Raw genomic sequence first — 23,866 nt, 5'->3', positions numbered from 1 at the left:
GGTTCCAAGTAGTTCAACTCTCGAATTTTGTTATCTTTCAGATCCTTCTGAATGAATTTCCTCTGTAATTTTGCCATGGCTTAGTGAGGAAGAAAAAAAGACAGTTTATCACCAGGCAAATTATTTTTTCAGAGGACCTCTCTGTGGCAGAGAGATTTAGTCAGCCTGGAGCTGACTCACCAGGTCCAGACCCTGGGGCTTCCCTGAGAAATGCACATGGATCATGGAGGTTCTCTCCTCAGGGCAGGGCTGACATGCTGGAGCCAAATCACCCTGCCCAAGCCAGTCTGGTTCTGCACTCAAGGCGTCTCCAGAGCTGACAGGAAATGATTCAAGCCCAAGGTTGGTCAGAACAAGTGTGACCATTTCCTCTGTGCAAGAGATGACAAAGAACTTGCATCAGGGACCTTTCCTGAATAGCCTATTGATTCAAAGGGTTCCAAGTAGTATGAGATAAGGCACATCTTTTACGTGGCATACTTTTGTCTTCTCTACCTGAGGACAAGCAGTAGCTCAGACTGTAAGTACACCACTTTCTACACCTCCCCCACCACGCTTAAATGTTCAGTTCAGTTCAGTTCAGTTCAGTCGCTCAGTCGTGTCTGACTCTCCGCGACCCCAGAGTCAACTTTAACTGGTAAGTGTGTAGCTCCCACACAGTAACACGCATATAGAGCTGTGTTAGGCGGTGGGTACAAAGCGACCGAACATAGACTCCTGTCACCTTGAAGCTGAGTTTGCAGGGGCAAACATGAGTCATACGTGTAACTAAACGTATTGTTACAGAATATGACAGAGGATCTACAGGACAGGGCAGGGCTCTGAGGAAGATGGTTGGGGATCACCCAGTTCAGATTGGTCCTTACACTGAAAGGGACTCTCACAGTGGGCTCTAAGGGAGCCAGGAGAAGACTGGGAGGAAAATGTAGGAGAATCTGGATGGGCCAAAGCTCTGAGACAAGGCAGGTAGCTTGGTGGCTTGGAGGAGGAAGCAGACTGGGGTCTGGGGTGGAGCCCGTGCTCTTTGAACTTGAGCAAAGCAAAGTCAGTGCAGTGTTTCAAAGACAAGGGTGCGGAAGCGGATCCACGTTTTTCAGGGCTCAGCCTGGTTGCTGTGAAAGATAAGGGGCAAGAGAGGATGTCATGATGGTAAGGGAGGGACTTCCCTGATGGTCCGGTGGTTAAGACTCTGCACTTCCAATGCTGGGGACGAGAGTTCTATCCCTGGGCAGCAAACTAGGCTCCCATGTGCCATGCCATGTGGCCACGAGACAAGCAAAAAAACAAAACCTGAAAAAAAAACAGAAAAAGAGATAAAGTAAGGGAAACATGGTGACTGTGAGCATTAAGGGGAGCCCTAGAAGGTGAAAAGGGTCTGTCGGAGTAAGGAGCTGTGCACGGTCTTTGGGATACAGCAAACAATGTCAGTGAAGGCAGAGAGGTGACTTGAAACAGGTATAGGATGGGGCTGGAGGGGAGGGGAGGAGCAGACTGGTAGTTTCTGAGCCTCAGACTGTCCGTCTCGCAAGAAAATCTGGATATACCCGTGGCTGATTCATGTTTATGTACGACAGAAACCGAGGCCATATTGTAAAGCAATTATCCCTCAGTTAAAAGTAAATAAATGAAAAATAAAAGAACGATGGACAACAACAAAAATTAATAAATAAATAGAGGACATAAGGTTGCAAATGAAAAAAGAAAAATCTGGAAGAAACTGCCTCATTCTCTTTCTTACACCACTGCCACCCTGATCCAGTAGAAGTAAGGATCTTTGTCTTTTCTGGGTTGGTCCCAATCTCTTGGCACTATCTCCAGTTGAATCTTAATAGCTCCTGGGTTTACTTTGGAAAATTTGCACTTTATAGAGATGCTTGACAGATTTTTTGCCCCGTGAACTTCTTTGATGATAATACAAACCTTTGAAGCTCAGATACACCCTAAAAAAAAAAATCATTGTCCACATCCCTGACCCCAATCAGCCATACAACATGGTCAAGCAGTAACAATCTGATGTTCTGTAGCATCCAGGTGACACCCTTTGACCGTGGGGACTTTGGAGGGTGCAGCCAGGGGTGAATAGTAGGGACCACCAGTGTTCCCCCAGATGAATGAATATGGCCTCTAGGTCACTGATGGAAATGGCTTTGTGACTGAGGAAAGCATTGCCCTTTGCGTGTGATTAGTGTGTGATTAGTAAGACAGAGATGACTTTATTCTTTCAAAGTACCACCATGACCAAATTTGGCACCCGGAGACCGGGGTAGAAACATTTCATATGAGTCATGCCTGTTTGCCTCATGTTCTGTCATTAGTTGCTATGGAAACCACTCTCAGAATTCCTGCAGTGAGCCTCCAACTTAGCCCCAGTTTGTACAGCAAACAAGTTTGCTTACTTTGTTAATCTTTAGCTACTTCCTGCCTGGTTCAAATTGGAAGCTGAAGAACTCAGAACAGCCAAGAGCACCAGGCTGCCCTTTTCAGGTGAATCGCAATAAGGGATATGCTCTTGTGTTCCGCCCCAGGGTTGGTATAGATATTTAGAAGAATTTCAGATTACTTTCTGGGTGATTGGGTTGTTAGATCAAAGCTGCTTCCTTGTTTAACCTGACACTGTACACATGTGAAAGGCATTTAGGGGTTCCTCACATTGTCTTTTCTGGGTCCGTCCCAATCTCTTGGCAACATCTCCAGTCCAATCTTAATAGCCACTGGGTTTACTTTGGGAAATATGCATTTTAGAGAGATGCTTGACAGATTTTTGTCCCTTGAACTTCTTTGATGATCATACAAATCTTTGAAGCTCAGATACAAGAAAAGTTTATGTGCAGGGTGCCTCCTGGTGATTCAGAGACTGATGGTATGCTTGTAACTTATTCACTGAGGAATTTAAATCAGAAAGACCTGGACTGGGGGGAGTTGGGCGGAGAGGGACGGATTGGGAGTTTGGAATTAGCAAATGTGAACGTGTGCATGCGTGCTAAGCTGCTTCAGTCATGTACAATTCTTTGCGATCCCATGGACTATAGCCAGCCAGGCTCCTCTGTCCATGAGATTCCCCAGGCAAGAATACTGGAGTGGGTAGCCATTCTTTTCTCCAGGGCATCTTCCAGACCCAGGGATTGAACCTGGGTCTCTTGCATTGCAGGAAGTTTCTATGCCGTCTGAGAGCGTGGGTAAACAAGGTCTTATTGTATAGCATAGGGAACTATATTCAATATCCATGATAGATCACAATGGAAAAGAATATGAAAGAGAGGGCTTCTTTCTGTAGCCTCATCTGCATAGAACTCATGCCCAGTCCAGAAAAGAGAAAGATATCGTCTCAGATCCACCTGCTATGTGTTTCCCTCTTTTCAGCCCCAAATATCCATGAAAATAATCTCTGAAGGCCTTGTCCACTATTTACTAAACACATTTAAATGTGTCAGAATATCAGTTTAATTTCATGTTTGGACCTGACACTAAGGAAAAAATAGAACTAATTTAAGTGAAAAGGAGGCTTTAGTTGAATAAAAATTAAGAAAATATTATTGTCAGTTGAAGAATACATGGTAATTCAAGTCTTAAGAAATCACAAGAAATAGGGCCAGATTAGCAAAAATATCAAAGTTGGTGCATTTATACTGAATCTGACAGGCCTTGAATCACTGCAGATGAAACAAAGAATTGAAACTCAAGTCAATTTCTGTATTCCATTTTTTTAAGTTTAATGATTTAGAATTAAATCTGAATCTACTGAGTGCTATTGTCTACCTTTGTGTAAACAATGTACACTTTTAAAGCATCAGTTTGTTCTTCTGTGATGCTGGAGTAATTCTATTAGGTTGATGTAACAGTAATTGCGATTTTGGATTGTTGAACTCTGCCATTTGATATTGGAATACACACTTAAATAAATGTGGTTATGTTATACATCATTTTAATGCACATTTATCACTTTAATTTTTTTTGCTAGTGACTTATTACTAGCTGTTTATTTTATATTTATTTTAGTCTAGTGAAATGATGTTAGACAAAAAGCAAATATGCACAATTTTCTTATTTGAGTTCAAAATGGGTTGGTTATAAAGTAGCAGAGACAACTCGCAACATCAACAACGCATTTGGCCTAGAAACTCCTAATGAACGTCCAGTGCAGTGAGGATTCAAGAAGTTTTGCAAAGGAGACAAGAGCCTTGAGTGATGAGGAGTAGAGTGGCCAGCAATTGGCAGGTGACAATGCCCAGTTGAGAAGATCATTGAAGCTGATCCTCTTATAACTACACAAGAAGTTGCCAAAGAACACCATGTCAACCAGTGCATAGTTGTTTGGGCATCGGAAGCAAGTTAGAGAGGAGCAAAAGCTCGATAAGTAGGTGCCTCATTCATGAGCAGATCAAAAATTTTAAAAATCATCCTTTTGCAGTGTCGAAGCACATATTTTTATGATTTTTATGCTAGAGGAACAAACAAACTTATTTCTCATTGGCAAAAATGTGTTGATTGCAGAGGTTCCTATTTTGATTAATAAAGATGTGTTTGAGCCTAGTTATAATGATTTAAAATTCACGATCCTAAGCCGAGAGCGAGAGCCTGGTGGGCTGCCGTCTATGGGGTCGCACAGAGTCAGACATGACTGAAGCGACTCAGCAGCAGCAGCAGCAGCAAGCCGAGATGAGATTCCTTTTGCACCATCCTACCAACATTGTTAAGGATTTCTGTGAGTAAATCACATGATATAAGTAAACTCAGTTGGTACAGAGCTTGGTGCATACTGAGACCTCAATACCTGTGTCCTTTTTCTTTTTTCTTAGAAGATGATGAAGATGAACTTTTACCTTAAAAATAGCAACTTTTAAAACATCATCTTTTAAATGGCTTTTAAAAAACGAAGTTTAAGAATTACCTATATATTTTCTTTATTCATCCCTCAGAGCCAGTGGCCCCAGCCTTTTTGGCACCGGGGACCAGTTTCATAGCAGACAATTTTTCCATGGACTGGCCGGCACAGGGGTTGGGGGGCTGGTTTCAGGATGATTCAGGTCCATTACATGTATTGTGCACTTTATTTCTATTATTATTATATCAGCTCCACCTTGGATCATCACGCACTGGATCCTAGAGGATGGGGACCTCTGATGTACACCATCAGCAAAGATAACTGAGAGCAATTCTACTGTCAGAACTTGAGTTAAAAGGCAAGGAGGATGAAATTAGTCTTCTGACCATAAAGTGCTTTTTTTCTTTCATCCTCTGATAAATCATACCTAAATTCAGATTAGGTTATATATATTGAAATACAACAAATAAAATTAGTAATAACAGTATCCTCTGTTTTAATGGATGTGATATTATTAGAAAATGAATTTATCACATTTGCTTCCTCTGACCTGTCACTATATTTTTTTAACTTAGTGTGTTCTGTTCTATAATTTATACCCAAAATCAAAGGTTTAAAAATACAGCAGTGTTATTGAAAAATAATTCACATACTATGTAATTCACTGACTTAAGGTGCAAATTTAGTGGTTTTTAATATAGTTGGAGTTGTACAACCATCGCCACAATGAATTTTAGAACATTTTCATCACCTTCCCAATACCTCTCATATCTTTTATCAGGCAGTCTCTTTCCCCACCTCATTCCCTCCCCTCCCCTACCCTGAGCAGCCATGAATCTACTTTCTGCCACCGTAGATTTCCCTATTCTGGACTTTCCTATGAATGAAAATATTTGAGTCTATTGTGTCTGGCTTCTTACATTTAGCTTAATGTTTCTGAGCTTCATCCATGTTGTCACAAGCATCAGTGCTTTATCACCTTTTGCTGATAAATAATGGGGCTTCCTTGGTGGCTCAATGGTAAAGAATCTGCCTGTTATTGCAGGAGATGAAGGAGACCTGATTCAAGTCCTGGTTCAGGAAGATCCCCTGGAGGAGCAAATGGCAACCCACTCCAGTATTCTTGCGTGGAGAACCCCATGGACAGAGGAGCCTGGCGGGCTACAGTCCATGGGATCACAAAGAGTCAGACACCACTGAGTTGCTGAGCACCAGGATTAACCAACAATAGTCCCTTGTATGGATACACCACATTTTACTTATTCATTCATCATTTAATGGACATTTGGGCTATTTCCAGTTTTTAATTATTGGGAATAATGCTGCTATGGAATTGTAGAGTTTTAAGCCCAGAAAGTAGCATATAGCTTATTTAGCCCATTCACTCTCAGTTGACAGAGATCCTAATGAAGTTGCAGAAAAGGTAGGTGAATAGGCCAAGTCATTGCTTCTAAGTTGCAAAACTTGAACTCAGATCTTCTTATTATCCTATGAATGCTATTTCTATCTCCACCAAAACCTGGCAAAGCTTTAGGAAGAGGGCCCTGAGCTAGCTGTTATATCAGAGGCAGCAATAGGTAAGAGCCAGCCTCTGTGCCTTCAGCAATGTCCAATTCAGTGATTCTATGCATCTCTGAAACACTTCTCTGAGTGCAGCCCACATAATGTGTATCTAATAGAAAACTGTGTAGCTGATGCATTGAAAGATCTCATCTCAGAGTGTAAGCAGATAAGCAACTTTGTACTTGATTTTTATTTTTCCTTCAAGCCAGTTCACTGTGGTAATTTTCCCCATTCTCCTAGATGAGAACTTTGATAGGTCCCAAGAAATGAAAAGACCTAGAGTTTCTTCATGTCACAAAACAGTCTCGATTCAGCATGGAGAATACCTAAGCTGTGCACCAGTGAAATGTTCCATCTTCACTGGAAGAAGTCCTATCTCTCATCTAAGGCATCAGGCCAGCAATTTGTGCAGGGAATGGGGAGAGTGTCCGTGGGGAGCTGGAACATTCTGACAATGCTGTAAGGGCCTTACCTGTGTTCCCTGGGGCAGGCAGGGTCTTCACACCTCTGTCTTTCACGATTGCCTTTGGAGGTTCTTTAGAGACCTTCTCTCCTGCATCACTTGGAGAAGGAAATGGCAACCCACTCCAGTGTTCTTGTCTGGAGAATCCCAGGGATGGGGGAGCCTGGTGGGCTTCCGTCTGTGGGGTCGCACAGAGTCGGACACGACTGAAGTCTGGGACATGGCCAATTTATACCTTTCTGGCCATCACTTTCTCCTTTCTTAGCCTCTGGGAATATAGCAACAGAAGCCAGATATTCCTGCAGTAGTATCATCTGGAACAGTATGCTAAATATGTCGTATATTTAGAAGTTTTCAATGAAAGACAGGACCCCATCCCCCCCCAAAAAAAAAATTGGCTTAAACAACAGAAACAAGTACAACCCTACATAATCCAGATGTAGGACAATTCCAAAGTTGGTTAACTTAATAGTTCAAAGACATGCCCAGAATCTGGATTCTTTCCACAATTCTGTTCTGCATCCCTGGGTTTAAGCCTAGCTTCATTGCTTTCATGATCACAAGACCAGTGCCGCATTTTAGATATCACATCCAGATTAGACAATGCTTAGGGGAAGAAGGGAGAAGTTAATGGCACCCCACTCCAGTACTCTTGCCTGGAAAATCCCATGGATGGAGGAGCCTGGTAGGCTGCAGTCCATGGGGTCGCTAAGAGTCAGACATGACTGAGCGACTTTGCTTTGACTTTTCACTTTCATGCATTGGAGAAGGAAATGGCAACCCACTCCAGTGTTCTTGCCTGGAGAATCCCAGGGGCGGGGGAGCTTGGTGGGCTGCCTTCTATGGGGTCGCACAGAGTTGGACACGACTGAAGCGACTTAGCAGCAGCAGCAGCTGCAGCAGGAGAAGAAGAGCCATTTCTCCCTTTTAAGAAAAACTTTGCCCAAATCCCCACCCCGGCAACTCAGCAAAGAGACATTCTGCAGCAAGGAAGAAAGTGGAAGACTCACTTTAAATGTGGGATGGGCAACCTTGGCTACAGGGCTTATGCAACTTGCTTTAGATCACTGTGATGGGATTGAAATCCAGGTTTATTCAGGTGCAAAGTGCATGCCCCTGGGAAGGCTTTAACGTCTGCTGTGTAACCTCTATATCCAGAGGGATAGGTAATTTGGGTTCTATTTCTTGTAGTTATGCAAACTTAATGGATTGTTAACTTCTCAGATTCTCAGTTCTTTCAACTGTAAAACCAGAGTCGTGTTCTGGTGATGGTCTGTTTGTTTTATAATTATACTGGGACTGACAGTACTTTTTTTTTTTTTAAACCATCCTTTGAAAGAAGAAATATTTAAGTGCATGACTTTAGGTCTTTAACCAGACTGGTCATCGTCCTGCAAGTTAAAAAAAAAAAAAACCACATTTCAGTTATAACGATTTTCCGTGTCGCTTTCAGCGATGAATCACTACATAATTTTGCCAAATGGTTCAGAAGCTTTAGCCAAACAGTCAAATGCCCAGAAGCTTTGTCAAAATCCAAAGAACGTACAACACCAAGAGTGAACCCTAATGTAAACTTGTACTTTGGGTGTTGATGAGTCAAAGGAGGTTTGTGAACTGTGACGAAGGTACCTCATCAATCCAGATGCTGATGGTGGTGGCGGCTGGGTACATACGGAGGATGGAAGGTCTGTGGAAACGCTGTGTGCTTTCCACTTAGCTTCGCTGTGAATATGAAACTGCTCTAAACAGAGTGTCTGTTAATTATGCATATAAATAGCTGTTCCTGAGTCCTTTTGTTGTTGGTGATGATTGTCCTCACCATGTAAACCAGATCTGTGGAATGCAGAGCTTTAAGACTGCGTGGAGAAGTATGGTACAGTCAAGCCTAAGTGTCAAAGCATGGCCAGCACATAACCATGCAGGCTATACCTACCCCGCTACATGGGCACATTTCTCATGGGCTGTGATGTGATTTATCTCCTCTGGAATTTTGCAACCTGGCAGCTCTTGTTCAAATCCATCCACTTTTAGTAAACTAGCTCTATGACTTTGGTCAATACAGTTAAGCTTTTTAAACCCTTGCTATTTCACTTCCTATAAAATTGGGATGATGTATATTCCATAGAGAATGTGAAAAAAATCCCCCGAAGAGATCATTTCTATGTGGAGCAGAGATCTATTAAGATAAGTGATGCCCAATCTAAGCATTGCCAGAAATGTGATTTATCTATCAGGGTAAATCCTCTAAGTCTTTTCCCTTAAGCTGGAATTGGAAACTTCTTGGAAAAAGAGACTCAACTCTTCTGTTTAGAAGAAGAAAAAGCTAAGCTTGGCGAGAGAACTGCATTGTCAGGAATAAAGCCAGAAAGTGATATTCTCAGAAGAACTCCAGCTATCAATCTGAAACTATAACTACAGGCACCAGCAGTTCTCAGCCGTGCCTGGATTTCTCCACTTTTGTAATTTTTGATATTTTCTGTTGCTTTTTCTTTCAGAGAGAAACGATTCAAGCTTCACTCTGGAAGTGCCTCAGTACTTGCCTAGGAGATGCTGAGAACATCCTAGAACAGATCCAGAGATTACGTGATGGTAGCCTAGAAAGAGGAAAAGAAAAGCAAGTTAGGTATGAATAAATGGTCTGCACCTGGAAGGAAAGCGGTTCCTTGGAAGCCCTCTAGGTTCTAAGAGAGGGAAGTCACACACATGTGAAAATGTCCAGTTCTTACTGGGCTCTCGGTAAAGTCGATTTTCTCCCCTTGGAAGACAACACCATCAGGTTTCTTAGAAAGTGCTTTTTGTCCTTCTAATTGGGCTATTCATTCTTAAATGTAAAATAAAGCTCCTTAGTTTTGGTAATATTCCAAACTTGTCCTTATATAAAATGTCTTCCCATGGTTTGCCAGAATAATAGAACAGAGTAGTGGCATCTACAATTCGGTGGCAAATTTTTTTTTTAAACTAGTCCTATTTGATGGTATATTTAGTGACTATTTAGAGCCTAGTTCTTTTAACATAATCAACTCATGCTGGAATAAGAAGTAAATCAACAGAACAAGAAAGAAAATATGTTTCCTGTTTGACTCAAATGCTGAGAATCTTCTAGGGCTGACTGAGGAAGAAAAAAGCAAATCCATTAATTTTATCAAGAACTTAAGGCAAAATCTTCGAAAAGCATTACCTAAAGATAATGAAAGTGAAAAGTGTTAGTTGCTCAGTTGTGTCCAACTCTTTGTGACCCCACAGACTGTTGCCTGTCAGGCTCCTCTGTCCATGGAATTCTCCAGGCAAGAATACTGGAGTGGTATCCATCCTCTTCTCCAAAGGATCTTCCTGACCCAGGGATCAAACCTGGATGTCCTACATTGCAGGCAGACTACTATCTGAGCCACCAGGAAAGTCCACCCACAGGTAACCAAGAGTTAACTGTATTGGAAACACTATACTGGGAAACCTCCATATTATTGCAAAAATGATTGAATTATATTGGCAATTGGGCATGGGCGTCATTCAATCATTACCAATGGATGAAATCTCAACCTTTTTTTAAAAAAATAAAGAAAATGGCAAACTAACACTTGGAGAATTTAATAATCAAATCCATCAAATTTTCATTGATTCTCGGGAAACTGGAAACAGTCATGAATTTCAATATGAGACAAAAATCATCCTCAGTATGAATCCTATGCTTCTTCAATCCACAAACACAGTTTTTTGTATTTTTGGCTAACACATATGTTCTTAAGGACACTGATCCAATTAACATGTAGATACTGAACTCTGCTGTGCACCAATCTTGTATTTGGAACTGGGGATGGATACAGCTGTGGTGAAGACAAACTCCATCCCTTCTTGTGGAATACTTCTCTTTCTTGGTAAAAGAGACAGGAAACAAGTAAACAGACCACAAACAATAAAACAAATACAAATCATCATCTCTGAAGTTAATAAGTGAGAGGCTATGCTTTCAAGTGACAGAAGGGGGAAGGTCATCCTGATGATCTGGACTTTCTGAGATCTAAATGATCAGCTGAGATTCAGAGGATCTGCTCAGGTAAGGAAAAGGATAACTTTTAAACTCATAATTTACCTTATGCAATTCTAAAAACTCTCTCTAGAGTGTCCTGTATGGTAGTAAGTCTTAAATGTTAGTACATGTCTGATCGCCTCTTACAAGGCTTGTTGAGACAGATCCCTGGGCTTCACCTTCAAAGATTCTGATTTCACAGGTCTTGAGTAGGTCTGCTTGTCTGCATCATTAGCAGATTCCCAGACGCTGCTGTTGCTGCTGGTTTTTGGACCACAGTTTGTGTAGCTTCAGGTCAAATGCTTTTTGTCAACAAATTGCAGAGAGGTATAAGAACAACATTTAGGTATTTTATGCTTGTATTAATACTGCTTATGTATCATTTGCATATAGGTTATCTCATTTGATCTGCTTAATCACCAACGAGGAAGGAAGAGTGCGTGATTTTGTCTCTGTATTATTCATTTGCTTAGCCACTCGTTCATCCAACACATGTTTTGGGATGCTGCTAGACGATCAGCTCCACACAAGAGGTGCTCAGATATGAGGTTCAGCAAAACACTTTTTGTGAACAAGTTGGAATTGTCATGTTACTGTGTAACTGATTTGCTTTAAAATGAACAATAAATTTAATAAGAATAATAAGCTCAGGAGCTCAGGACAGGTTCAGAAGGACAGGTAGATTAAACCAATTACCCCATAAACATATATTTCTGAAATAAACATATATAATGCTCACATTATATAAATGACAAGTGGCTTGAGGAAAATGTGTTAAGAGAAAAGAAACCAGAAGAAACCCATTTTATATTATATGGCTCAGAAGTGCCACCTCTGAAACCTCCTGGGTTATGCAGTTAGTAGGTGACAAAGTCAAGGCATGATCCAAATCCCAGGGCTATTTCCGCTCGACCACAGCTGCCTCTCAAGATGCACAAGGTCAGGAAATCACAAAGTCAGGAAAAGGATAAGGCATTCAGACCAGGAAGCGCCACTGTCTGGGGCTGAATCTAAGGAAGCCCCACACCCCTGGATGGGACTTGTCGTGTGCAAGAGACCTACCGAAAGCAAGTCATCAGGTTGAGCAGTCAGAGGTACATTATCAGTGAGTTTAGGGGCTCCCACCTGATTCTCCGGAAGCACACATCCCAAACATCATCAAAAGAGGGAGGAAATGGAAAAAAAAAAAAAACAAAACTGAGATGCTTTCACAAATGAAGCATATTTTTTGCCATATTGCAGCTTATCATTCCCCCATACAGTCCTCGTGTTCACAGAGGTTAAGTAACTTAGCCAAGGTCACGTATCATGGCATAATGGGGTGCACATTCATCTCTGTCTGACAGTAGAGTCAGCCCAGAGCCAAGGAGATTCAGGACTCCACGGAAAAGACAGCAACCCCCAGGAGAACCTGACTTTGAGCTAAGCTGGGTGGTATCTGACACAAGCGTCATATGACGACCAATCTGAGCATTTATTTCAGGGATTTTTAAGTATTTGTGGAGAGAATCACAGTAACGTGCCTGAAAGAGATGCTGGAATCAATGCCTGAAGAATCTGATCCAGTAAGTCTGGGGTTTGTCCCTGAAATATATATATAAACACATTCACCCACACACGCAAATATGTATATGTCCATTTTAAAGAGCTAGTTTCCCAGGTCATTCTAAAGCCCAGGTAGGTTCTCTTCCACCAACAGGGCTGTTTGCAAGCCTGAGGGTAGAGCCAAAAAGTAGGTCAATATGGCTAGAACAAGAACAGAAATAGAAAATAAGGACATAGTTTAACATTTTCAAGAGTAAATAGAATTATTATTACTTTATGCCATACAGTTCATTTGTTCAAAAATCCCATGCTTATCAAACTTAGAGATAACATTTCTAAGAACTTGATACAGGGCAAGATTGCCCTGCTGCTACTGCTGCTAAGTCACTTCAGTCGTGTCTGACTCTGTGTGACCCCATAGACGGAAGCCCACCAGGCTCCCCCATCCCTGGGATTCTCCAGGCAAGAACACTGGAGTGGGTTGCCATTTCCTTCTCCATTGTGTGAAAGTGAAAAGTGAAAGTGAAGTTGCTCAGTCGTGTCCGACCCTTAGTGACCCCACGGACTGCAGACTACCAGGCTCCTCCATCCATGGGATTTTCCCTAACATATCTTAATTCTCTTGTCATTCTGACTGACTAGTCTATATAAATTGATTTTTTACATGTATGTTTTTCTGGAAGTTTTCTCTCTTAAAACCTTATCATCTTCAATTTTTACAGCTGAGAACTAGCCTTTAGACTGTGATCGCCAAGGAGTAAAGCATAGTGGGTATAAGGGCTTGATTACAATGTCAGTAAGCCCCTTCTTTTCTCACACCTAAAGCCTTGAAATAGAAGAAGATGCTAAATAAAAATGACCATCAGAGAGTAGGCAAGAGTTCTCAAAAACAAAATAACTGATGGCAAAAATAAAAGAAACTTACGGAAGAACTGGAACATAAAGTTGAGGAAATTTCTCAGGAAATATATTGAAAAATGGAGTAAAAAGTAGGAAAAAAAAATGAAAAATCAACCCAGGATGTCCACTATCTAGGCAGTAGGGGTTCCATAGAACAGACAAAATGGATAGGAGAAAAGTCTATGAAAGGAATCATTTAATAACATTATCTAGAACTGAAGCACATGAGTTTCTAAATGTAATCTCATTAGGTATCAAGCAAGGAATCAGTCTTGGGGACTCTGTGGGAGAGGGTGAGGGTGGGATGATTTGGGAGAATGGCATTGAAACATGTATATTATCATATGTGAAACGAATCACCAGTCCAGGTTCGACGCATGATACAGGATGCTCGGGGCTGGTGCATGGGGATGACCCAGAGGGAGGATGCACAGGGATGACCCATGGGGAGGAGGGAGGTGGGAGGGGGGTTCAAGAAGGGGAACACATGTACACCCGGGGCGGATTCATGTCAATGTATGGCAAAACCAACCAATATAACATTGTAAAGTAATTAGCCTCCAATAAAAAATAAATAAATAAATAAAAAATTAAAGAAAAAGTCACATTATTGTGAAAAGCCACTAAGGATAGAGATCTGACAAGATTTCAGAATAATAATAGTTGCTTGAAAACAATGATCATTAACCAGATATGATATCATTAATGAAAACACATATCATGAACCAGAAGAGGAGTGAGCTCTTCAGAAGCTAGAAAATACAATCCTAACCATTTTGAAGGAACAATATTCAACCCAGAATTCTGCATAGAGCCCAAGCTGTCAGTCAAGCAGGATGATAGAAAAAAGGCAGCTGTATACGGGCAAGGTGTCAAAAAAGTATACTCTGTGAACACCTTCTGTGAAAGGTACCAGAAATATATTCTTGTAATGAGAAAAGAAAACAACAAAAAAAAAGAGGTAGATACGGGATTTCCCAAACAGGGAACCCTGTATGGTCATCCTGCAAGACTGGAATGTAATCAACAAAGATGGACCACTTTGTCAAGGTTTATTGTATTTTCTATTTTATTTTGATGTAAAGAGTTGTTGGTAAGGAGAAAGTCCCGTGGAAAAAACGGTTTTACTATAGAGGCATCTTTCAAGTATCTTGAGAGAAGATGAAAAATAAATGAAGGTATTAATTTCTGGAAAAAATTGGTTTCTGGAAAGACATAAAAACCTGGTCAAGAAAGGAAGTGAAACTGGAGGGGTTAGTTCCTAAGTAGTTTTGGATCATAATTGTGTGTTCACTCTCTGGCGATTTACCTGTAACTGTGTCTTTAGGTGAACGGGGAGGGAGAACAATGCCCTGCTTATGGAGCACAGACTGTGCTGGAGAAGGTTTTGGATGCTTTACATAGTCTTATCCATTTAACTCACAACTACCTATTGAGAAAGGCACAGGTCTTATGCCCATTTCACACACAAGGAACAGAGTACGGAGATAAATGGAGGAAGTTCTTGCCCCAAGATCTAAGCCCAGGACACCCGGCTCCACTGTTCTTGCCTCTAAATTCTACCCTGTGTGAGTGTGAGTGTTAGGTCGCTTCAGGCATGTCTGACTCTTTGAGACTGTATGGACTGTAGCCCATCAGGCTTCTCCGTCTATAGGATTCTCCTGGTAAGAATACTAGAGTGGGTTGCCATGCCCTCCTTCAGGGGATCATCCTGACCCAGGGATACAACCCACGTCTCTTACGTCTCCTGCATTGCAGGTGGGTTCTTTACCACTAGCGCCATCTGGGAAGCCCTTAAATTCTACCCTGTATTGTCCCTCAAGTTAATTAAGACAACCAGCAAGCATTAAATTGTTCCCATAACTGGAAATCAGGACATGATTACCTGAGCATCTCATTTAGAATTATCAAGGCAGATACCAAGAAACAGATCTGCTAAAGAGTCTGCCTCTGAGGATCAGGGCTGGAAGGTTTGAGAGGGTTTGGTTAGGGAAAGCTATCCTGCAATGAAAGCCTTTTCATACTTAGAAGCTTTTATGACTTTGATTAAAGTGAAAATGAATTAAAAAAAAGGTTTCAACTAGGATTTCCGATCTTCTTTCCAAGATGTAATTCCAGTTTTAATCAGCTGTTACTAAAATTATCTGCATTTTAGTTTACCCACATAAAAAACTCTCCAAAGTGTTTTCCAGTCGTGCTTATTTATTGCTGTTGTTTAGTTGCTAAGTTGTGTCTGACTCTTTTTTGACCCTATGGACTCTAGCCTGGCAGGCTCCTCAGTCTGGAATTTCCCAGGCAAGAATACCGGAGCGGGTTGCATTTCCTTCTCCAGAGGGTCTTTCTGACCCAGGGATAGAAGCTGTGTGTCCTGCATTGGCAGGAGGATTCTTTACCAAGGAACCCCCTGGGAAACCCATGCTTATCTGTGATTATGCTAGAAATTCTTGAGAAGATGAGAGCTGGGTGGGAACACACGATGGTCAGTGAAACGGGTAAATTCCTCCTGCGTAGTGATGCACAATGTGGAAGCATCATCTGCGTACATCCTGTGTACAGTCCAGAAGTGTCAGGAACTTGACAGTGGATGTTAATGATGGCTGTCATCAAGCCCTCCACCTTCCCATCCTGCTCAGCGCCATATCTCCCGCCTTGACGTTCCTTGATGCCATGTCAGAAGCCGCACTCTGGGCAGCACGAATCCTGCAGTTCTTTAGTTCTCGACCTGAACATGCAAACTCAGATTAGACTCTGATTTAAAGTTATGTCCTTGACAACTCTTTTGGGTGAAGAAATCCAGTTGAGAGAATTATTCACGTTTGAAATATGAACAACAGAATGAATCATCTTCTGATCACTTGGGAAAAACAGGTGAGATTGATAGCCACTTGAATGTTCGAAAAAATTTTCACAAAAATAAGAAATGTCTTAGATTCTTACAGTTGAGTTACTTGTGCCTCTTATATAGTGCATTTCAAGCCTATTTCTAAGCATGAAAAAAATAAGCAACAAAGTAGAAAACACACGTTTTGATGGTGTCGGCTTGTTGAACATATCATAAGAGAGGACTCTGAAGGAGTTGTAATGATTCATGGACAGGCAATTCAGAGCAATTTAAATGTCTAGGTCTAGAATAGAGCTGAAAGTGAATATGAATATTGGTCATAAGACACCAATTTTCTTTTAACTAGGGGAAAAGGGGGCAATATAACAGATAATAAAAACTTTCTAAGAAAAATCCAAGAGCATCTACATTTTTTTTTAAGATCAAAGAGAATTGAGCAATAGACTTATAGAGATGAAGTGCTTAAAGGGACAGGCTACATTTAAGGAAATGAGACACGGATAGAAGAACTCACTTGCCCACGGTCGCCCAGGTAGTGAGTGGCAAAGCCAGAATTCAGGCCAGCTCTTCAGATGCTCATTGATCAAAGAACAAAAGTGCTGCACTGGACATGTTTGTGCAGGGCTGAAGATACAGAGAAGCTAATGATATGTTCCAAGCAAGTGGGTTGCACAGCCCCTGTGGGTGTTGGGAATTGCTGAGCTGTAGGGTGTCATGGGAGAGCATAAAGAATGCTTTATGCCATTATTTCTGGAAACCTGACTACATAGGTATTAGTAGAAAGGGACTTGAATGTGCAAGGCTCCAATAATGTGTTTAGTGAGATTTATTTTCATGCCATAAATAAATATGTACCTTTATACCAATTTTCTTAAAGATGTTATCTGTAAAATTGAATTCAGGCCCCACAGAACCCAGATCTACTCCTGCATACAAAACTTCACTGAATGTTATTATTTTTGTTCTTACCTAATTATTATCTAAATTTATCTGAAATGTTAAAAATTAAAATGCTTGTTTACATGACAAAATACCATTTTTGCTCTTTTATAGAGTCCCAAATAATAAATATTTTAGGTTGTGTGGGGTCACACAATCTGTGTCACAACCACTTAACTGTATCTTTGCAGCATGAAAGCACCGTAGACAACACATAAATGAGTGGGCATGACTGTGTTCTAATAAAGCTTTATTTACAAAAACAAGCAAGGGGCCAGATTTAGCTCATAGGCCACAGTGTGCCACCCTCCATCTAAAGTTGCTTTATGGGGAGGGAGGTAGGAAAGGGGCTCAGGATGGAAGGGACACATGTATACCTATGGTCAATTTGTATTGATGTATGGCAAAGACCATCACAGTACTGTAAAGCAATTATCCTCCCACTGAAATAAAAAAATAGGGTTACTTTAAATCAGATTTCTCCACCTCAGAACTGTGGACAAGGGACATTTTGGCCACAGTTTTTTATTGTGGGTGGCTGTCCTGATCGTGTGTTTAGCAGCAGGTTTGATATTTTACATACCTCATCATCTCTAAAAATCTAAGGAGTGTCTGAAGAAACTTTCCTGTTGATGAATATTTTACCTGGCTTACTTTTTCCTTCATGATGTTATAGTAATAAACTCTGTGGTGGGCGTGCGGGTAATCCTCAAGATTCTCTAATGGTTGATCTCCTGTAAAATCGAGTTAGATGTTCTCTATAGTTCTGCACCTTTAAAATGAAAAAAGTGCAGAGCTGTCAGGATTGTCTGCTGTATCAGGGGACTGTAAAAAGGGATGGGGAGAAAGCAATCCTTGGGGTAACTTCTTTACCCTTTCACGTAGGAAGAGCAGAGGGACAAATGAGTGCCGGAGGGGTCTCTGCCCAGCTTCACTGGGCTTCTGCTTCTTTGGAGAAGGGTACTCATGCTTGCCTTTCATCTTCGAAAGGCAGTGGGGGACCCATGGCAGGAGGGGTTGAAGGTGCGAGGTGCCTGTCACCACCCGGGCACTTGGACCTCACTTTCTAAATCAGGTCTAGCTTTAACAACCCTACTGTTCAGAGCCCACAGGAAAATGAAAAACTTTGTTCCTCCTGCTCTTAAAGATGTCCTTCTGTCGTAAATCTTTCCACATTAGATTGCAAAACTCAGGGCTCTCAATTCCCTAAGTAAATAAATTAGAGATAATTCAATACTTGATTATAAGATCTGCAGTTCTGCGGGAGACCTGGGATCGCTCCCTGGGTTGGGAAGATCCCCTTTAGAAGGGAAAGGCTATCCACACCAGTATTCTGGCCTGGAGAATTAAAGGGACTATACAGTCCATGGGGTCGCAAAGAGTTGGACCCGACTGAGCAATTTTCACTTCACTCCTGAGTTTTTTAGGTGAATGGTCCATAATTGAACTCAAATGAACAGACCCATTAGTCCGGATCCTAGTGTCAAATGGGTCCAAAAAACACGGGGTGCTCTGGGTGACACAGGAGAACAAAAGCCAGAAAAAGAACAATCCCTCTTGACTCACAGACTTAGAAATGAACTCATGGTTGCCAGCGGGGTGGGACAGTTAAGGACTTAACTATCCCATAAAGTCATATGCACAGTGCTATATTTAAAATGGATAACCCACAAAAGCCTATTGTATCGCACATCCAACTCGGCTCAATGTTATGTGCCAGCCTGGATGGGAGCGGGGTTTGGGGGAGAATGGATCCATGGAGCGGGGAGGCAGTAGATACACTTTTCTGGGTCAACCCGGCCAGCCCCCTGCCTCTGTTCCAATTCCTATCTTCTCCTTCCCTTCAAGTCCCTTCCCTGTTCCCCTGAAACTATCACTACATTGTTCATCAGCTATATCCCATACAAAATGTTTTTGGTGTTAAAAAAATAAATAAAAATAAAAGAATAATCCCTCTTAAATCTTTAGCCCTGCTGCCTCCCTGCTGGGTTTCTCTTACCAGTTTTTATCACTAGAAGAATTGTGCCTTCTAGAATTTTCCAGTCAGCACAGCATTTGTTTCCAAGTCAGAGCCACCTCAGTCTGATAGAGGCACTCTTTTGAGCTGACTGCAATAGTAAAGAAGAGAGGATCAATCTAACTCAGCATGCCTCCAGAAGGTGCCTTGCTTCCCTCTCCCGGGTTCCTGGGATAATACCAACATATATTACCCAGGTCTTCACAGCTTAGTCAAGCAGGAGGGCAGAGACGACTGTGCCAGCTCTTGTGTGGTACTCTCGAGACATCTGGGAAACCCTGAAGGTGCTTATTTTGCTTTCCCAGAGAATTTTATTCCTTGGTTTGTGTGGTTACAGCTTTTGCTGACACTCAAAGCCAGAACCTTTATGACTAATCCCTCTTCCAGGGGCATGGTTTCAGATAAGTAAAAGGTGAACTCACTAAATGAGCACTGCAGGAAGAAAATGTCCTTGTTTTGTGCCTCAAGTCCTGGTAACGGGAGATCAGGTTATTTTTAGCTGTAAAAGTTACGCCTGCTTACACAACTTGCCTCTTTGTAGCCATTAATACGAAAAATTCATAATTGGAGCCAGGTGCTAACATGAGGAAAAGCAGATTTTGTACCAAAAAAAAAAAAAAACTGCTAGAAAGGCACCTCATGGAGAAATGTGGCCTTTAAAGAAATTTACTCTTTCTGGGTAATAGGATTGCTGGTTGGATTCTTATAAACCAGCAGTAGAGAAACACGTGGATGGCATTATAGCTCTTATTCCGTGGTTCTCACTTGAAAGGTACCTATTCAAAAGCTCTATTTCCCAGTGACCAGATGCCTCTGAACTTAGTGTAGCTTTTCCGAACTCACGTATATAGCAAATCTAGGAGAAAGTTTGACCACATGCAACCAAATTCGTGTCTACCAGGAAGTACACAACTTACATGCAACTCGGCATATATGTATTGATGCATCGGAATACGTGCATACCCAGAGACATAAATGTATACAATGTGTGCTTGGCAACTGAATTTTTCACCCAGTAAAATGCACTCTGTTGATTACTGTCTGTGTTTTAAACAACCATATTGACCACATTTGGGGCACTTCCCCCATCTCCAGATGCTGTCTTTCTTTAGCAACTTAGACAGTCTTCCTGTGATCAAAGAAGAAAGAAGGAAGCAAGGAAGGAAGGAGACAAAGAAACGGGAATAAAGAAAGAAAGAGGGGAAACGAACGCCTAGGAGTGCAAGTGCTAACCTCAGTTTCACTGCAGACTCTGCCCCTGGTTTCCCCACACGTAAAACGAGGTCTCTTTTGCCATGTCAGAGAAGAGCATAAGATGCAAAGGGACTTTTAAAACTACAAAGCACTTGCAAGCTCAAGGCATAAGTATACGCCTGTGTGAAGAATGGTGAACATGTATACAACCAAAGTGAGAAAAGGCGGATGGGATGAAGCTTGCACTTGAACGCTGGGGAACGCATGAATATTCAATTATGTCCGACTCTTTTGCGACCTCATGGACTGCAGCCCTCCAGGCTCCTCTGTCCATGGGATTCTCCAGGCAAGAGGACTCTAGCATTTCCTTCTCCAGAGGAATCTTCCCGACCCAGGGTTCGAACCCGCGATTCCTGCGTCTCCTGCACTGGCAGAGGGATTCTTTACCTGCGGAGCCGTCGGAGAATCCTCACCAGTACTTGCCTGGAACCTTCCTGTGCCCAGAACCCCTGATGCTTCTTCTAAGACTTGAGCAACGCTCTCTGTAAAATGTTCGTCTTACTTTCCCCACAGAACCCACTTCATCCTCAGCACACGCTGGCGAGCGTCTTGAACATGACCCACAAAGCTTTGACCGTTTAGCCCCTGACTCTGTGGTTTTACCCCCTCCACCTGCTCCCTTGAACTTCGGTCGCCAGCAATCCCAGCAGCTCTTCATTCCCTGGACACGCTGGGCCGTTGTCACCCCTGTGCTGTTGTGAAACGTTTCCTTTTCTTGCCACACCCTGTGTCCCTCAACCCGCCTGGACGACTAGTAACCGTCGGGCACTTATCACCACCGGCGCCTCCTCTGCAAAGCTTCCAGGGTTTAGACAAGCTGAATCGTGTTCCCTCGTGCCACCACTCTCTTTGGTATATGCTTATATTTTTTTCATTCTGATCTGTTTACCTGTTTACTTTCCTGTCTAGACTCCAAAACTCTTGAAACCGTAGAACCATCTACTTCAGCCTTGATGCCAAGGGCCTGCCCAGTGCCTGAAGGGCAGAAGATGCTCACTGCTTGTGGAGAGAATGGATGGATGAACGAGCGGAAAGGAGCTCATGGCTAAGTTTTAGGCCGGTAGTCCCCAGCTTCTGGGACCTCATGCCTGACGATCTGAGGTGGACCTGATGTGATAGTAATAGAAATAAAGGGCACAATAAATTCAGTGTGCTGGAATCACCCTAAAACCTCCCCCCCTACTCCTGCCATCCATCGAAAAATTATTTTCCCTGCTGCCAGATAATTTGGGGGCCACAGCTTTAGACGATCTGTCTGTTCCAAATGCCTTTTGGGTTATGGTTACCTATTCTGCTTTGTTTTCCATGTGCATCTTCATCCCTTTGCCCCCCAAAGCACCAAGCCATTCCATTGTTGTTACTTCCCCCCAGAAAATAACTTTTAGAGTCTTCAGTTTTCTTTTACAGTCTTTAATTTCCTCCCCAGGGTGAGTCAGGCCATTTTACATATCAAAGATTCCCAGGATTTGTTGGAGGAAGGCAGGATTCCCAGGACCCAAGATAGGAAGAAGACAGGATGGGGAAAGACGCAGGAGAAAAAAAAGAACGTCCCTCACAAAAAGGGGTGAAGATGAAGAGCAAGAGCTGGCATCATGACTACATCCACGGGCCGAGAATGGGACGGAGGGAGGTAGTTTACGTCCGTCCGCTAATTGCGATAGTTATTATGCAAGTCTGTTAAACAGCATCTTCAATCCAGTGAAGCTGTATTTACTTCTCCAAACAGAGATGTTTATAAATACTGCCTAGGAAACAAAAAGAAAAAAAGTCCCAAAACAAAACTAGCCATCATAACCTCCAGGGCCTGCAATAAAACCTTTTCCTTGGGTCAGTTAAACCAACACACTAATCACAAAGATCAAGTATTTATAGAACTAACCTAGTCACCAAAACTGAGTCACTTCAATCATATGAGTAACACTCTCGTGTAGAAAATCCACAAAACCATTTTGACCTCAAAGTGTAAGTACCGCTTCTGGTTTTAAAAACACTGCATCTTCAACATAGTTTATATACGTATTCAACTTATACTGATTCCATTTCTACTGATTTCACTCTTTTAACAAGAAACCTACAAGTTAGATATTTATGGTTGATATTCGTTTCACATCTATATGCTAAATATGTATCAAATACTTAATAGAAACATCGTAGTTCGTAGATCCGTTAAACTATTTAACGTGGAAAGGACCTTGGAAACCATTTGATACAACCCTCTGATTCTACAGACTGTCTATTTAAAGTCATGTGATGGGAGAAGTGGGGTGAAATTCAGGTTTCCTGAAGCCAAGGTACAATAATTTCTCTTAAGTTACAGGGCACAGAACAAAACACATGAAATGCTGAAGAAAAGGAGTTTACACATATATAGATGGAAAGACAAGTATTTACTGTTAAATAATAAATTCAGCTGTTGCTTCTAGCAGAAAAATAAAAGACTATAACTTTAGTAGAATCTTTTTATTAGATAAAATATCAATATACTTCTTGATAGCTCAATATATTTCATCATGTATATATATACACACATATGAATAACAGAGGGCTTCCCAAATGGCTCAGTGGTAAAGAATCCATCTGCCAATGCGGGAGATGCAGGTTTGATCTCTGGGTCCAAAAGATCCCCTGGAGGAGGAAATGGCCACCGACTCCAGTGTTCTTGCCTGGGAAATCCCCATGAACAGAGGAACCTGGCGGCCTACAGTCCATGATGTCACCAGTTGGACGCAACTGAGCACAGCCCCCCCACACACACACAAATGGACACAATAATAATTCACTATATATTGCAATTTTTTTTTAAATTTTGAGACGGCAAAACGTGAATACAAGTGTTAGTAATGCTTCAGGAGTGCACTCAACGTCTCTAAAACCAAGGACGTATTTCTGTCCTGTAACAGAGTTGGAAAGGGCGCCCTCTTGTGTTCTTTCAGTGTCATAGATTCTTCTGCCCTACAAACTGCCCTCACCTCCTTTAAGAATGCCTTCTGTTCCTGCCCAGCGAGGACATTGGAGTTTGAAACATAGAATACCCCTCTTGTCACTCATATCTGAGTGCTGCATGTCCCACGGATAAATCAAACCATACATATGGATAGCGCGTCTTCGTCCTTATCCCTGACTCCCTTGGCTGTATTCACCCGTGGTCATTCGTTCTCTCTCTGTCGTGAGTACACAGTGCCACCGTCATTTAAGAGGCAAAGAGAAAACAGAAAAGTGGTTTCTTTTAGGCACAAATGACTTGCTACTTGAATGTGTTATTTAATTGGTTTTTCAGGAGTGGTATCAGTCCAGGCTACCCTGTTCCTTTAGGGATCGTTAGCTATCAATTTGTTAATTTAGTTAATGCATTAATCCAGTCAATAAATCCTTTTGAAGCCTCTAATTTTCACAAAGAAACGTAGTAGTAGTGCATGGAATAAAAAAGAAGACCCTACACCTGTCCTTGACAAAGGTCCATATAATCAAAGCAATGGTTTTTCCAGTAGTTAAGTCCG

The 23,866-nt window shown here is 41.9% G+C and overlaps 1 long non-coding RNA gene across 2 annotated transcripts; it reads left to right on the top strand.

Annotated features, from left to right (window-relative positions):
* Positions 1-1,962: 1,962 nt before the first annotated feature.
* LOC129549417 (uncharacterized) lies at positions 1,963-22,062 on the top strand. Of its 2 annotated transcripts, none has more exons than XR_016036494.1 (4): positions 1,963-2,484; positions 5,868-6,059; positions 9,344-10,899; positions 21,279-22,062. It is a non-coding gene; the product is annotated as an uncharacterized LOC129549417 (long non-coding RNA). The 2 variants fall into 2 exon arrangements; XR_016036493.1 differs by having other exon boundaries at positions 5,868-6,245.
* Positions 22,063-23,866: the final 1,804 nt, after the last annotated feature.

Source organism: Moschus berezovskii, chromosome 26, assembly GCF_049115385.1.
Source record: "Moschus berezovskii isolate FMDL1 chromosome 26, NW_MosBer_1.0, whole genome shotgun sequence".
NCBI lineage: Eukaryota > Metazoa > Chordata > Mammalia > Artiodactyla > Moschidae > Moschus > Moschus berezovskii.
This window is presented reverse-complemented; position numbering and strand designations above follow the sequence as displayed.